Source organism: Malaya genurostris, chromosome 3 (genome assembly GCF_030247185.1).
Source record: "Malaya genurostris strain Urasoe2022 chromosome 3, Malgen_1.1, whole genome shotgun sequence".
Classification (NCBI taxonomy): domain Eukaryota; kingdom Metazoa; phylum Arthropoda; class Insecta; order Diptera; family Culicidae; genus Malaya; species Malaya genurostris.
The window spans coordinates 289309333-289320441 of NC_080572.1; positions in this window are offsets into that span (position 1 = coordinate 289309333).

Consider the following 11109-nt stretch of genomic DNA (forward strand, 5'->3'; position numbering starts at 1 on the left):
ATCCATATACCATTCGAATCAGTTCGTCGAGATCAGCAAATGCGTGTGTGACAAATAATTTCACTCAATTTTCTCGGAAAATTTCTTTTCTACAAATTCAGATTCATACGAAAAGTCGTATGCTCCCAAACAAAGTTCCTGAATTATGTTTGGTTCCGACCTCTGATTCCGGAACTACAGGATGATATGTGAAACGAAATCAAAATTGTGTAACTCATTCTTCTCGTAGATGGCTAAACCGATCTAAGATTTAAATGAAATCTAAGAATCATCTAAGATTCAAATGAAAAATTTCAAGATTCTATAAAACATCTTGCTCTTCAGTCAGATCCAACTTCCGGTTTCGGAGATACAGGGTGATTGGTATAAAAATGTCTATTCCACAGAAACTAATCAGGTTTACCGGGTTAGCAGATTTGGACAGTCGATAAAAAAAATTAACTTTTTTCAGTTTTAGTGGTTGTCGATTCAGAAGGCACCTAAAAATTTAATTCGTGCTATGATTTCTCAAAGATGTCTTCACTGATTTTCAAATATTTTGAAACAAATGTAAACTATACAGCTACTCAGGTGAATTTATCTGACTTCGGCTATACCGATTTTAGAATTCCGGTTCCAGTATCGAATCGTTTCTCAAAGCTCAATCGTTTTCTCAAAAAAGCCAAAATTCAAATTTCAGAAACAAAAATTCAAATTAGAATAAACTTATATACAAAATTAATTAATTTTATCCAATTATGACTTCCGGTTCTCGAATTACATGATGATGAATTTTTAAAATTCAAACCGATATAGAAGATGACAATCCCGAAAAGCTTCAAAGTTGGACTCAAAACTGTTGTAATTTATTCGTCATATGGCCATACGAATCGGTTTGAGTTATGCTGGTTCCTGAATACCGGCTCTGGAAGTACCTTAAATTACCGTAAACTCTAAAGTGGAGTTTTATCATTGCATGTTTAATCGATTATCACACTTCTAGATTCAAATTCGATCCGATTTGCAGTTTCGACATTACAGAGTAATGAGTGATTAAAATCTCAAATTTTCGCTTAAAACGACGGTCAATAAAATAATGTCATGAAAACTTAAACACCGAAGAATATTCATGCAAAAAACACATGCGGATTGATAAAAAAAGGTATCATCTCACAGCTAGGTGGATTGAACACGTTTTTTAATAAAATTCCGGTTCTTTTTTGATCATAAGGTATGTTATCTCTGTTATTACCTTTGTAATATTAACGGATTTGCACAAAAGTTAACTTTTAGCATTTAATTTATAATCTTGAAAGACAACTCCTGCAATTATCGCCTTGTACGACATGGAAACAGGAACCCAGTGGATCTATTCTTGGCTCATTTTCTCCGCCGGATTCCACACGGCATCTAGGCTGGTATTGTCCAGAGAAAGATAATAGGTACTGTCAATCTCCTAATAGACCCCAGCCCCTACTTTGTTTCGACTCATGAAGAGCAGAAAAAGTCTTCTTAACGCGCATCAAAACTATTACAATTTCTAGGTCGTATTATCTTGGCGGTTCCTGGTTTCCGGTTCCGGATATAGCGGTCATACCGCTACTCATGCGATCCTCTTATGTACCGGCGCGTTATCTCGAAAACACGATTTTATCGGTTTTAAATCGTTCCTTTTTCGTGGTAGTCCACGAAAATTATATCATAACATTGCTAAAGAACTGACTTCATGACCTTTCCACTGGTAATGTTTCTGTTCGCTGAAGTATAATAATTTGAATTTCGCCAACAGTTTCTAACCGACACCTATTGAATCCAACCGAATCTAATCACCATAACCGAAAATGCTTCCGAAGTGTGCTCGCGTTCGGTTTTCTAGTCCTGAGTATACATGTGCAGCACTCAACAGCAGAATATCTTTTTCATCTGCAGAATCGAAACCATTACTTCACGGTGTAATCTGAAGTAGTACCCTGAGTGCTGCTATTATTCCTTACAATTACTATCCGCTTCGTTCTACTTATCGAATGTAATTTTCACACTAAAAACAACGAACACTCGAAAAGTAAAGTCCGAGCACAACTACTAGTCCGGATGCAAAGCTTTCTCATATCCAAATATTCGTGAATAATATGTCCAACACGTTCCTTTGATATCTTTAGGGTGTCAGCTATCTCGATCAACTTCACTTTACGGTCATTGAAAATCATTTTGTGGATTTTTTTCACGTTTTCATCGGTAACAGACTCTTTTGGACGTCCACTGCGTTCATCGTCTTCGGTGCTCATATGACCAGTACGAAATTTTGCAAACCACTTACGAATTGTTGCTTCGCCCGGTGCAGAGTCTGGATAACACTCATCAAGCCATTTTTTGGTATCGGCGGCACTTTTTTTCATCAAAAAGTAGTGTTTCATCAACACACGAAATTCCTTTTTTTCCATTTTTTTCACAATAACAAAAGTAGCTTCACTCAAAATGCAATATCTCACAAACTAATAATCAGACAGCTGTCAAATTTATACACGTATCTTTTGAAGGTTGGTACTAACTGAAAATGGTATGGATTTAATTCTAGTGGCGCCCTCTCATAGAAACGATACGAACTTTTCAGCCGATCTGTTATGTCAAAAAATCAAATAAAATCTCAGCTTTGTCGTAGAAATAATGCGTAGTTTATAAGTGAACATTGTAAACAATTTATATGTTCATTTGCATGACGAAATAAATAAATAAATAAAATTTCTTTTTTTCCAGAAGATTCTTGGATGCCCCCGATCTTAACTGGGACTGACTGACTGAAACCAAACAATTTCGCAATGTACATTTCGTAAAATGTAATGAAAAATGCAAATTCAATTCACTGAAGCATGTTGGATTAATTAAAATTTCCTTCATCATGCCAAAAGTTTTTTACGCGATCATCGCGTAAATCAAATTGAAAATCGCGTTATTTCAAATAAAACGCGCAAAAAGGTCGCATAAAATATCTTTAACAAGCTTCATTTGCTACTTGAGAGTACTTCCATTGAAAACTGTAATCCTTTTAAATATTATATATTTAGGAGGAATGATTATCATTGTAAAAGACCAGGCCATGCGATTCCGTGCAAATTGGATTCTCCCCGAATCTAGTGTGGAGCAGGAAGAGCCTCTACTATTTCATTAAGCTATCGTTGTCCGACTTGAGCGAAAAAGCCAAAAAGTATAAGTATGTTTTTAATTCTTAGGAGCATTCCACCACCATTGAGTCATACCTTTAAACGAACCTAGTGAAGGCATGATGCTTGAATCATAGGCGGTAGAGCATAAATTGTCCATCGAATGGTACAAGTTCTGAAAGAATTGGCTATTGAAGTGTAAAATAGGTCTTTCAGGGGTTTATATGCTGTGAAAATCTTCTCAACAATTTCGGAAAACTTTCGCTTCACAAACCCCCTGCTAGGTGATCACATTACCCTGTATGCATCAGCTTTGCATGTATCTATCCCTCTCTTGCCCATCAGGACGGCAAAACTTCGGTCTAGCTATCTTACTATGTTTCGCAGCTTCGGCACACACTCGAGCCGTCGAGCTACATATTTACATCAACAAACATCACATCAACACATGCAAAGCCATCGCGCCGACTGTCCGTACGGTCCGTGCTGGAAGAGCAGCTGAAGCAGCAATAACCGAACTATTATTAAAAATTAAAATCACTTCAAATGATGCTATTAATTACCGGTATATTGTCGAAATTTCCATGCGTTTGCCGTGTAATCAGCAAAATAAAGACGTTAACTCTTCTCCCCTTTTCGTGCTATTCGGCTTCGGGGTTTTGCTTTGCTGTGTCTGATGTTGCGTGCGTGGGGTGGCAGTAGGCGGCCTGATCGTGAACGTGATCGATTGACGGTCGCGTTGTTGATCCCGGACCGCTTTCCGGCAATTCTCGGACCGGCTGCGGACCGGTTGCGAACATACAGAATGGACCTGCGAAATGCAATGCGAAATGTGCGAAACACACACAGAAACGAACAAGAGAGAGAAACGAAAAAACCGGAAAAAGGAAACAAATGCATATGCTGGGGAAAAACGATTCGCTAATTGTTTTTTTTCTTGTTTTACAAAATACTTCCAATTTGCTATCTGCTGCCATACGGATGCCGGGATCTCGAGTGGAATGCGGTACGTTTTGGGGGATGTTTTGCTGCCAGCTTGGCTGGCGTGGAATCGGTTGCTGTTAATCCAGATTGGGAAATGATTTAAATTCGGAATTCGGAGCTCCAAAAAGCGAATCAATTTGCCTACTCCATATCGCCGAGTTTGAGATCGCATGCGAAACTGGAAAATTATCACTTTTCTTGCGCTTTTCCGCTTTCATCGGGTTCGGTGGTGGGATCATGAAAAGAGAGAGAAAAAAAAACGAAAACTAAATGGTGCACTTATTATTAGTCTAAAGCAAAACGGGAAGCGTGAAAAACGGAAACGCGATCGTACAGCGATCGAAATGGCGAAGGTGTAGACAGATCGGATCGCGCAGGTAGAACCGTTTGTGGAAGGAAAGCAAAAAAAAAAACAAGAAACAACGCACTAAACAATAGCTCTTCTAGCTAGTTATGTCTAATTGAACTGAATGGTTCAGGTGCTTTTAGAATTTTTTTGGGGAAATCTTCCGTGTGGGGCCAGAGCAGATAGTAGGAATAAAAGCATCGTTTATTGTCTGCTCGCCATTCTGGCTGGAAACCGGAGCAGACCGACCGAGCACCTTTAGGTGGGAGCAGATTTGATTTGTATTTTCCTTTCTACTTCGGATTTATTTCGCCCCGTTGTGGGGCGGTGGTGGTTTTTCGGCACATCACATATGGGTGGTAATCGGGATCAATAGACGAACCTTCACAGGCAGCGGGCGGCGGCGGCGGCGGCGGCGGCGGAAGAGAACCGAGAACAATACTCGAATCTCGAATGTTTAATTGTTTCGAACATATGCTTAGCAGTTTTAGCTCGGTGGCTAATATCCGAGTTCTTTCACCGCCTGTTTTTGGCTGCTGCTGCTGTTTCTGCTGCTACTTTTTCTGATAGTGATATAGGAAGTGGAATAAATACCCACTCGTGTGCTGAGTACTTGACCTGCGGTGCATACGCGGAGGATGTGCGTCATTTTGGTTTGGGGCATTTGCCGGATGTATTGAGAGCAAATTGATAACGTTTAGAGAGCCAAGGCAAAGTGTGCAAGATCCAGATGGTTAATAGGCACCACGTTCGCTGCCATATGCAGGAACTTCGGTGGCGCATTTTGCATCGGAAAAAAGGGGGTACAGCGGATTGTAACCAGCGCCGGATGTAACGGCACATAAACGCGAATCATTTCTGACACCAATGCAAACGGTCATTAGCCGGTTTCATCGGTCCGAAACACTTTGGCACGGTGAATTTCACCTGCCGATTGTTGGCGGAATCGATAACATGCTTTGGAAAATTCGTTGCTGTCGTTGTGATAATGCGATGTATCGAACCCGTACGGTGCGACTTCGATTGCGATACGCTCATTCAGAAAATTAGACTTAGTTGGAGCGTTAGCTCGTAAAGAAACTTTGATCAGTCCCTCCCCTATCTACGCCTCCCGAAATCGGGCACTTTCTTCGATTGTTTTGATGCATACTACTTACACAGTCATTTTCCCTTACTGTGTTAAGCGAAGCTCTGGCACAGTAGACGACTTCGTTCTTCGCAACTCGTGGGATTCAAATGATTAAAACATCCTTACATGGTTCGCTATAGGCGATTATAAGCCAGTATATTTGGTTTCTTCTAGTTGTTGTACGATAAGTGCTGGAGATGGAGTGTTCATTGCTCTAATTGATAATGGTTAGACTAGCACAAATCAATCTCCAGCATAAACGTACAGCAACTATAAATCTATCCAGACTTCTGCAAGAAGGTAAAGCTTCTATAGCTTTGGTTCAAGAACCATATTTTCAAAAGGGAAACTTCTACTTTGGAAAGTTGTTAAACCCAGTTTTCGTTGCCTTCAACAAGACCGGTATGACTAATCCACGTGAAATGCCTCGAGCATGCATACTTGCAAATAGTGCTCTCGATGTTTCTTTCATATCGGAGCTCACAACTCGGGATATTTGTGCTGTCACCGTTGGTATGACTATTGATGGCATAGACAGGAAATATGTCTATTGTTCGGCATATTTACCGCATAACCAACCTTCGCCAAGCGTTGACTTCAAAAAGGTTGTATCATACTGCTGCAAAAGTGATTTACCGCTTGTAAATCAGTGACATAAATGCAGATATAAATTTGAGAGGCACTGATATGATGGAATTTGTGAGCAGTACAAACCTGCACATAGTCAATGCAGGAAACCGTCCAACTTTTGCGAGATCTGGACAAAACTCTCTGCTCTGATAGAATTGCGCATGAGTTGGTGAATTGGCTCGTCTCCGATGAGCTCGAACCTTCGTTGTCTGTTCATAAGTACATCTTCTTTGATCATTCAAACGTTAAATTTGATATTATCACATATCGTAATCTCAAATCTACAAACTGGGACCTCTATGAAGAGGGCTTGGCGACTAGTACTTCACTATCTTTTTAACACTCACTTTCCAGGATGTATGGATCCATCACCGACAGCTCTTCCCGAGACTTTTTCAGGTAGTTACGATTCTTGGGCCCTTGCTCGAAGCGTTGTGACGATTGAATCGGTCAAATGGGCAGTTGAGAGTTTTGCTCCGTACAAATCTTCTGGAAAGGATGGAGTTTTCCCAGTGTTACTGCAGAAAGGGTATGAACATTTCAAACATGTTTTGAAGAAAATACTTACTTTTAGTCTTGCGACTGGATATATTCCAAGAGCCTGGCAGGAAATAATTGTCAAATTTATTCCCAAAGGCGGTCGCGACACTTATGAGGAAGCGAAGAGTTTCAGGCCTATCAGTCTTAGCTCATTTCTTCTTAAAACAGTGGAACGCATAGTCGATCACTATATCAGGAATGTTAGTTTGGGCGTGCATCCGCTACATGGAATGCAACATGCTTACCAGCGTGGAAAGTCCACTACAACCCTGTTACATGATGTTGTGTACAACATTGAAAAAGCTTTCTCACAAAAGCAATCTTGCTTGGGAGTTTTCCTAGATATTGAAGGTGCCTTTGATAACGTGTCTTTCAATTCAATTCTGGAAGCAGCCCGTGGTCGTGGCATACCTTTAAGTATCACAAATTGGATACACGCAATGCTTAGCAATCGACTTTTTTGTTCATCGCTTCGGCAAGCAGAGATTAAAAAGCTAAGTATCTGTGGGTGTCCTCAAGGTAGTGTACTATCCCCACTTTTATGGAACCTAGTCGATGATGGTTTGTTAACGAAACTAAATAACCTTGGATTTCCGACTTATGGTTTTGCCGACGATTATCATATATTGATGACCGGTATAAGCATTAACACTCTCTTTGATTTAATGCAGCAAGCCCTGCGATCTGTTGAGCAATGGTGTTGTCAGGTTGGCTTATCTGTAAATCCGGGCAAACATCAATGGTGCTTTTCACTCATCGTAGGATAATCACCGGAGCTCGTCCGTTACAGTTCTTCGGTTCAGAGGTCACTGTGGTTGATCAAGTTAAATACGCCGGGGTTATTCTTGATTCTAAACTGAATTGGTCTGCTCACATTGACTTCAGGATTAAAAGATGGCTTTCGGCCAATGCAGACGAGCTTTTGGAAAATCATGGGGACTCAAACCCAGATACATTCATTGGATCTACACAACTATTGTTAGACCAATATTAGCATATGGATGTCTTGTATTCTGGTCAGAGCTCTGACTGGACATTGTAAACTCAATTATCACATGGCTACTATTCAACGTGCTGAGTATTATTCGTGAGATTTGTGCGAATTCGATTATGGTACTTCATATCATCTGATATGTAACTGTCAAACTTTAAACCTTGGGCGCGAAAATATAGTTTCACCGATTGAGGTAAAATTTTGCATGGTGGTTATGGGACCCAAAAGGAACACGAAAAGTTTAGTAGAACTGAAATCAATATTTTGTCCCACCCTTTTGACCATCTACGAAACGCTCATTAGACCGGTTGTTCTACACACTAGAACAAATTATGCAAAATACAGTCCAGTCAATCGAATAATGTGCCACTAAAATCAATACTCCGAACTCTATGGCCACGAGATCTGGACTATGTTGGCAGAGGAACAACGCACCCTTAGTGTTTTCGAAAGAAAGGTACTGAGGACCATCTATGGCGGAGTGCAGATGAAAGACGGAACGTGGAGATGGCGTTACTTACCTTACCTAACAGCTATAGGCCTGGGGTGTCCTTTGCTGTATCAAGAATACGTCTCCACATAACTCAGTCCATGGCTGCTCGTCGCCAGCCACTCAAGGCACGGACGCTTCTGAGATCACCCTCCACTTGATCGATCCACCTTGCTCGTTGTGCTCCTCTTCTTCTTGTACCAGTCGGATTAAATTCAAGAACCATTTTCACTGGGCTGTCGTCCGACATCCTTATGACATGCCCAGCCCATCGTAGACGTCCGATTTTTGCTGTCCGTACGATGGGTGGTTCTCCTAGCAGCTGTTGCAATTCGTGATTCATACGCCGTCTCCACGTTCCGTCTTCCATCTGCACTCCACCATAGATGGTCCTCAGTACCTTTCCTTCGAAAACACTGAGGGCGCGTTGGTCCTCTGCCAACATAGTCCAGATCTCGTGGCCATAGAGAACAACCGGTCTAATGAGCGTTTTGTAGATGGTCAATTTCGTGCGGTGGCGTACTTTTCTCGATCGGAGGGTTTTTCTGAGTCCAAAGTACGCACGATTCCTTGCCAAAATACGTCTATGAATTTCTCTGCTGGTGTCATTATCGGCGGTCACCAGTGAGCCCAAATACACGAACTCGTCAACCACCTCGATATCGTCACCGTCTATCAAAATTCGTGGTGGGAGGCGTAGTGTTTCTTCTCTAGAGCCTCTTCCTCTCATGTATTTTGTTTTCGACGCATTTATGGCCAGTCCGATACGCCTAGCTTCAGCTTTCAGTCCGATGTAGGTTTCCGTCATCTTCTCAAGGTTACGTGTCACAATATCAATATCGTCAGCGAAGCCAAAAAGTTGTACGGACTTTCGGAAGATCGTGCCACTCGTGTCGATCCTCGCTCTTCGAATCACACCTTCCAAAGCAATATTGAACAAGATACAAGAAAGTCCATCACCTTGACGTAGCCCTCTCCGAGATTCGAAGGGACTCGAGAGCGTCCCAGATACTCGGACGTAGCACATCACTCTACCCATAGTTGCTTTGACCAATCTTGTCAGTTTATCCGGGAAACCGTATTCGTGCATGATCTGCCATAGCTGTTCTCGATCGATTGTGTCGTATGCCGCTTTGAAGTCAATGAATAGGTGATGCGTGGGTACGTTGTATTCACGACACTTCTGGAGAACTTGTCTTATCGCGAGTATGTGATCCGTAGTGGCGCGGGCTCCAGTAAATCCCGCTTGGTACGGCCCTATGAATTCCTTAGATATTGGTGATAGACGACGGCAAAGGATTTGGGAGAGTACCTTGTAGACGCTGTAATATTCCAGAACGAAATCAATCTATTCTACGTTTAGTGCTGCAAAAGTCTACTCCAACTCAAAGTAAAAAAATGTTACTCATTAACTTTCACTAGGAAAAACCGAAACCCATTCTGTAGACATATTTTTAGGAAATCAAACAGCAGAAAGAAAATATTTTACGAGATTTAGGTGTAATCTTGGACTCCAAGTAAAAATTTGTGGAACTTTACAATACAATAATCAATCAAGCAAATAGTATGCTGGGCTTTATCAAATGCTTCAGTCATAATTTTCAGGACCCATATACTAAAACATTGCTATATAGTGTCAGACTTATTTTGGAATACTGCAGCCTAGTATGGAATCCATATAATATTACTCACGAATAGGGCATTGAATCGATCCAAAAACAATTTTTTTTTATATGCATTTAGTGAATTAAACTGGACAGCATTTCCTCTAACATCATATGAAGCACGCTGCAGGCTCATAAATATACAAACACTCAAAGAACGCGTGGTAATTAGGGTTAGATCTCGATTAAATTAATTATTATTTTGGGATAGAAGTCACCATCGTGGAAATCGGCGAATCGATATCTGAGAGCAGGTATTGAATTTACAGAATAGTTTTAAGGTATTTGTTCCTCACGCTCTTGAAATTGATGATTTTAACGTCTCTGTTACTCTGTCACTTTGTTATTCCGGAGCCGGAAGCCAAATCTGGAAGAAAACGTATGGCACTAAAGGATATGAGAGAAATAAAAATCGTTCTCTTCCGTTTTAGCACCAATTATTTGCTATGCAAGTTAGGAAATTATGATTAATTTATATGTACTATAGAAAATTAAAAATGCACCTAGAATTAGATACAATCACCAGTAAGAAACAAAATCCTGGGTACGGACATACAAAGAGTAAAAATAATAATAATAATATAAATGACCGAATAAAAAATATCCGAAAGTGAGCTTTACCGGAAAATCAATAAATTAACTAAGCGAATCTCGGAAAACATAATATCGAATGCTGAACAATCAGCAAAATTGTGTATTGTCAATCTGTCTCGGCATTTTACTATACCGTGTTCGAGAATTGGTTTAGAGTGTGAATGTTTCATCAAAGCATGCCAAGATTGCTGCTGAATGAGCACTGCATTGAATTTGCTGGGTACGAAAATTCAGTAGAATCTAGTCGGATGTCGGAGTTAATATTTCCGATGTATGCAAACAGTCGGGTTCCGGCTCGGGTCGGATTTCGGGTACAAATTCCCGAAACCTTTGACTGCTAGGCACAGAATTTGGGTGTGACTTTGAATCGAATGCATTCACATTATTGTATAGCCAGGGAAATGATTGATCAGCGATCGCGTGCTGATGCAGATGGCCTAGTTCAGTGGTGTAATGAATAAATCCAAAAAACTAACCGCAAATTAACCTGCGATTACGCGAACAATATTTATACTCTCTCTCTGTCTCTGTCTCTCTCGGTGCGTGGCTGAAATTCATTCAATATTTTTGGTCGAACGGCCATTATCTAAAAGTGTGAAGC